Genomic DNA, 6,735 nt, shown 5'->3' on the forward strand with positions numbered 1-6,735 from the left:
CTCTCTCTCTCTCTCACACACACACACACACACACACACACACACACACACACAATGTTAAACTTAAAAATAAGTTGGCTCAGATGGTTCTGTAGGATCTCAGCAGTGTCTGCCCTGGCTGTCCCTCTGTCCGAGCATCACACTCTCAAAGGTATTCCTTGCCCAGGAGCTTTTGTTCCAGGTTCTGCTTTGGAAGAAACTTGGCTGAAAAGAACCAGTTTCTACTCTTGGTTCCATCACTAGTTCTAACTTTGGGCCAAGCCCATCGACCCTTCCTGCTTCTCCTCCCTCAGCTGAAAAGCGAGTGCTCCCCATAACTGTGTTCTGTGATATTTGGTTGGGTGCAGTCCTGCCTGTATCAGAAGCAGGCACTTGCGAAAGGAGTCTTTCTTTCCTTCCTCACTGTTTTTGCAGAATGGCTCAGCCTCCTGGCTAGTGAGGCTTGGTGAGCAATGTTGTTGAACACGAGCTCCGCTCTGGTGAGAAAGCCAGACCAGGAGCCAAGGGTGACTAGGCCAGATGACTCAGGGATTTGGCAACCCGATCATTCTTTGGAGCATTCTGTAAACATTGGTCAATAGAGTCTTGCGACACGCCTGGCAGGTGGGAGGCGGGAAGAAGCAAGGGTGTGGAGGATGTGGAGGCAGGGAGGAGGCCAAACGTGTTGCTCACAGAGGCCAAGGGTGACAAGTCTGAGATGCTCCTCCAGCACACTGGCAGGATGCACCTCCACAAGCAGGCTGTGGCGATGATAAGTTCCCACGGTCTCTTTCTGTCCCCATTCCTTTCCCACCAACCTCACAGAATTCTTTTGCTGCAGAGAGCAGTCCCAGAGTTCTTTACATCCCCTGTCCAAATACTTTATGCTCCAAACCCAAAGAATACTGAGTCCGATTTCTAGTCTTATTACAGGTGTTAGAACAAGGATTTGGGGAGTAGAGACTCTGCCCAGCTTTCTCTCAGCTAAGATACTATATACCTCCTCAGCCTGCAGGTGTGGTTAGGTTGTGGGTACTTTTTGCCCACAGGCTCCTGGGAAGCTTCAGAAATACTCAGGAGGGGTGCGCGAGCTCTCCTGGCTTTTAGGAGCTGTGAGGCCTCTGTTACTACCCAACACGCTCAACAGTGAGCTGGAGTGCCAGGGGCTTCTCTTTCCTCAGCAGCCTCCACCACCCCAAGACAATCACAGAGTAGGGAGATTGGGGCCAAGGTGCATTGCTTTCCTGCCCCCTCCACACAGGTGGGCCCCTCCTCCCAGAGATACCTTGTTCTACTTCAAGGAATTGATTGCTGTCCTCTTGGGAACGCCTAATTGGGCTGGGCCCTTTGCAGAGGGAAAAAGGGAGGTTGTTACATAGTGACAGCCCAGCCTGGCTTCAGTGTTTGCTCTTCTACCTCTCCGACCCCATCTCCTGCCTTCTCTTTTTGGTGGTAGCTGGAGGCAGGAGGCCTCACATGGCCAGTGAGTCACTGGTCACACTCCTGCCTTCAGGGGCCTTGTGGTCAGGTGCCTTGGAGACCCTTTGTTCTGCTCTTAGCTCACACCGATGGCCTTAGGGGCCTCAGTTCCTCAGTCCCTAGACAGCAATGCACAAGTGGAGTGAGCCAGATATATGGGGACTTTCTCTCCAGGGGAGCCCCTGAAAGGGGAGGGGAGAAGGAAGTCGGCAGTGAGAGAACCAAAAGCTAAGTCGCCAGGGGATGTCGGTCGTCGCTAAGCTGCAGCTCCAAAGCTGGCGCAGTCGTTTCCAGAGGAGCACGCTAGTAGTCACATGCCTCCACTGCCTGCAAGCCATCACAGGTGTTGGGCTAGCTTCGTCAAACTCCCTGAATTCCTCCTCCCCTTTCCAACTCTTCCTCCCACCTCCAGGCTCCATCCTGTGATCATCAGTGAGGGTGATTTGTGTCCCTCACTCCATGGTGGTTCTCAGAGTGTGGCACCTGGGTCAGTTGCATCTGCATGAGCTGGATACTTGAAATGCAAATCCCCAGTTCAGCTCAGACCGAGGGTACAGCACAGCCACCCTCTTATCAGGCCCTTAAACCACTGCTTGGTTCCAATGTCAGAGTCTAAAGGAAACCCTGTCCATAGTAGAGAGGCAAGGTAGGTTTGGGGGTCGACTGAGCCAGGTTCCTGGTGAACGATACCACCCAGCAGTTGCTAAAGTTACCAGAGGCTCTTGCCGGCCGCAGACAACAGTAGCGTCCAGGAACGCTGAGCATGCTGTTTCTGCCGACAGGGCTCCTGCAGGAGGGAAGGCACAGAGGCAAAACGGCTCTTCTTTTCAGAGCCTTGAGAAGTGGGAAGGGGTGGTAAAAAGAGAAAGAGAAGGCAAGAAAGAACCAAGGGGGAAATGATGTCCTGAAGTAGTGACCTGCATGAGGACTGGAGTTAGCTCAGGAGTAAAGACGGTGGTTGGTGGGCAGGCTTCTTCTCTGGAAGAGGACCCAGGAATAGAGTCATTTGGTTTTCTGGGTGCTTCTGAGCAACAGTGCCAATGTATAGAAGCATGGAGTATGGTAGAAGGGGGGCTGGTGAGCAGCCAGGAGAATCAGCGGGGTGATGCAGGCCTATATTCCAGTATTTGAGAGGCCGAGGCTGAAGGATCCCAGGTTTCAGAGCAACAACCATGCTAAAGTACAATCCTATCTCAAAAGGGCAGACAAGGAGAAGGAGAAGGGGGAGGAGGAGGGGGTGGAGGAGGAGGAAGAAGAGGAAGAAGAAGCAAGTCTTGAAAGTTTGGACACGTTTGCTATGGCTCGAGGCAAGTCACTGTGGCCTGTTTCCCAAACTACAGAACTGGAGTAGTCTTATCAACTTCAGTTATCTGAAAACAGTGCTCAGAGGATAAGATGGGAACCTTGTAGGGAAATCCTTGGAAGGTCAAAGTGTTTGGTACCGAACAAGGCTAGGTGTGTGTCTGCTGCGCGTGTGTGTCCTGTGTTGAACTCCACGTACAAGTAGAATCAACACAGTTTGGGATGCTAGAAAGACTAACTGCATGGAAGTCAGGAAGTCTGTATTCTGATTTCTCTTTTACCTCTAGCCAGCATTGTTATCATGAGTCGGTTGTCTTCCCGGACCTTTTGGCCTCAGTTTCTTCATCGTACAATGGGAACGCTCAATTAGACCAGGTTTAATGGCAAGATGTAGCAGCCTGTGAGTCCAGGCATTTGCATAGTTGGGCCTCAAGGTCTTGACTTTCAGGTGACCTCCATGATAATCTCCTCTTTTCCTCACCGAGAGAAACCAAAGAGGAGGTGGTGGTGGGAGAGGGCAAGGACAACACACACGAGGATATTGTTGCTAAATTCAGGATTCAGACCTAGGGCACGAAGGATGGAGACAGACGGCAGAGCTGGACAGCTGTAGGGAAGGGTGATGTATTCTCTGAGACAATTTGCTGGGAGTCTGGGTGCTTTTTTTTCTAAACCTCTGAAGCTTACGTTGGCAACTCATAAACAAAGGAGTTCCCAAGAAAGAAAAGCAAGTGGCTGGCTTTATAGACTTTGGTCCTCCCACCTTGCTGGCTTCATGACATGGGAGATTTGAATTTCTTGTTTTTCTTTATCCCATCACATATGACAGCTGGAGCCCAGAAGGGAGGTCGCTCACGTTCTACATTGTCTCTCTATCTCCCTCTCCCTTAGCTTGGCCTTATGCAGGCTATTCAGAAGGATGGTGGAGGGTGGACCACTGCCCTCAGGAAGGGCAACTCTCCTGCATCCTGGGCATCCTCTCCCGTGCTGGCCACCTGCCACGGATGCTCCCACCCAATCCAAGGGTGCTCACCTTGAGCCTCACACACATTCTCTCTTTTCTTCCTGGTTAAGGGCCACTCACAACTCTGGGAAGCAGATTAAGTGGTCAAACCGGTATCAGAACACCCTAGGGCCCTATGAGGCTGTAGCCTCCTTTCCTGGGAACGGCCCGAGGCTATTTTACTCCCTTAGTCAGCACTGGGCGGGAAGGGTGAGGGCCTGGGAACGGCCAGTGGCGTGAGCTTCTGTAGCAATTGCACCTCTGTAAACACAATAATAGCAGGTCTGGGATTATGGTTGTCACCCCTGATAATTATCAGCTACAGTGCCTTTCCCCTTAGGTGGACCACACCAAGCTCATCACCTCACAGGGGGCTCTGGTGTAAGTTCCAGACTTCCAGATGGCTTCCTCCAGTTGCTAGGCAACTGAGAGCATGTGCCGGGAGCAGGGATCTCATTTAGGAAAATCTCCCCAGGTCTCCCAAATTACTGAAGTCTAAATTGATTGTTCTCCAAGTGGGGACCTTGCACGACTGACTGCTCCCCTTGGAAGGTCAAAGGCTGTTCTAAATGAAAGCCAGGCTGGGCTGATACCAAGTGAGGGATCCAGCCGCTGCTGGGGCGTGGAGGAAGGGAGACCACTTGGGCATCTGATATTCCACAACTTATTTAGGGCATGTGTAAAGGTCATGATGGGTCAAGGTTAATAGGACCCAGAGCAATAGTTCCTGCTGCATCCTGATGGTTGGGGATGGGATGAGAAGCAGCTGTATCTGTCTGCCGTGTCCTGGCCAGAGAGGGCTGTGAGAGACCCAACAGAAGGGAAGATGAGAGGGGAGGAAGTTGGCTTGCTGGGAGCTGACTTGTTTTGGTGGCAAGCATCTGCACATCAGGGGACAGACCCTGGTATCTTTTCCACCCAGGCTCCCTGGGACAGTGTGTGTGACCCCAGGGAAAGGGAAGACCCCTGGAGCTGCCTTGATGTCTTGCTGAAGGTGATGTAATTTGGCTCTGCTGCTCACACTCCAGCCTCCCACCACTGCACTGTGTTAGGCATGGTTTGGGAATCTATTCCTGGGACTCTTAGTTGCCGCATCATGTGGTGGAATAGAACCGTGGAGAAAAAGAAGGAGCGCGAAGTATTGGTCCTGGTTTCTGTTGACCTTGACCCAGCATGGTCCCCTTTTTCTTTTCTTAAAAAAACAAAAACAAAAACAACCAGATTCATGCTATGTAGCCCTGACTGGCCTTAAACTTCAGAAATACTCTTGCCTTATCTTCTATTGAACTACTTGTGTATGTGCATGTGTGTGCTTATAGGTATGTGTGTCTTGAGGTCACAATTGAATGTTGAGTGTCTTTTCAGTTTCTCTTTACCTTAGTTTGTTTGTTTTTTTTGTTTTCTTTTGTTCTTGTTTTTTTTTTTTTTTTTTTTTTTTTTTTTTTTTTTTTTTTTTTTTTTTGAAGCAGGTCTCACACTGAACCCAGAATTATTTACTAATTTGACCGAAACTAGCTGGGGCATGAGTTCCAAGGATCCCCCTGTCTCCACTGGAGTGGCTGGTGCACACTGCCCATGCCTGGCTATCTATGTGGTGTTGGGGATTCAAACTCAGGTCTGCATGCTTGTGCAGCAAGCCCCTCACCCACTGAGCCACCTCTCCATCCACTCCCACTGGGTTTTTAAGAATATACTGTGTCCATGGTAGAGAGGTTCCTAGCTGAGGGAAATCAAAGACAAAATCATTGAAATCTGTCTGAACTTCCTTGCGCTAAGCAGGTGTAAGGGCCAAGAGGGAAATGAGGACCAGTGTGACCCAGTTTTGGCTCTCAGGGAGTTCACACTCTGACCAGGGAGGTGTCACACGCTCTTCTGCAACAGAAGGTCATTTTTCTTCCTGGGAAGGAGCTGCTCACGGCAGCCAGAGGTTGAGGCTTTGCCTAAGGTGAAGGCAGTAAGAACCAGTTTGGCTTCCCAGAGAAAGACTTGCTTGGGGCCTCTGCTTGCCGGAATGAGCATGCTCAGATCACCTGAGTCAGGTTGGGGAGTACCTCCTTGTCTCTGGAATCCCGCTGGGGCAAGTGGCTGTTGGGAGTGGACAGAGGCGAGGTGTTCCCAGGGATGGGAGCTGAGGAGGTGGATGTGAAAAGCTCCTAAAACAGTGGCTGGGTGCCAGCTGGTCCTGACCAGTTCTCCACCTATTGCCCTGAGGAGATGGCGATAAAAAAATTGCTCAACCACTTATGGTCACCGTGGTTAAGGATGTCAGAGATCATGGTCACCTTCATTCACATCCAACAAGTATGACCCAGATCGCCTTCACATCTTCCAGAACCATCTCTTCTGAGGTCACTGTTCCTGATTTGTGCTGTTTCAGCCCCCAGCCTTCGGTGACCTTTTCCCCTGGGTGCCTCCCTTTCTCTCATCCCTACTTGCTGTTTCTGCTTTTCATGCCACTAAAATATCTCTCGATCCCACTCCTGGGTCACTGGCTCAACCCAGGCAGTAATTCGTTTGGGTATCACAGTGACCTCCAGGCTGATCGCGTTTGAAGCCTTGCCCATCTTCTCCCGATCTGCTGTCAAAGAGTGTCTCTCTGGGACCTTCAAAATAAAAACAAAGGCAGTATTTTCAATGAAAGGCCCCTTGAAGCTGGCCCAAGTTTATCCATAATGCCTCCTCTCACACGGACTCCTAGTCCCAGCACGAGACCTGCAGTGTGGCACATGCCCCTCACCCACGGTCTGTTCAGCATCTTCTTTCTTTCTGGGTTGCTTTTGCTGTCATCTCCCAAACTCCTTTTTAGGGCTCCCAGTCTAACCCAGGTCCTCCTTTTCAGTTAGCATTTTCAGTTTCCCCAGCTGACGGTGTTGCCTTCCCAAAGTCACCTGTCTTCACCGCAGAGCGCGAGTCTCTGGTGACTAAATAGGAAGTCACCTGATGCTTGACAAATAACTAACAAGTAGGGTAGG

The sequence above is a fragment of the Chionomys nivalis genome, chromosome 5, assembly GCF_950005125.1.
Source record: "Chionomys nivalis chromosome 5, mChiNiv1.1, whole genome shotgun sequence".
In the NCBI taxonomy this organism is placed as follows: Eukaryota; Metazoa; Chordata; class Mammalia; order Rodentia; family Cricetidae; genus Chionomys; species Chionomys nivalis.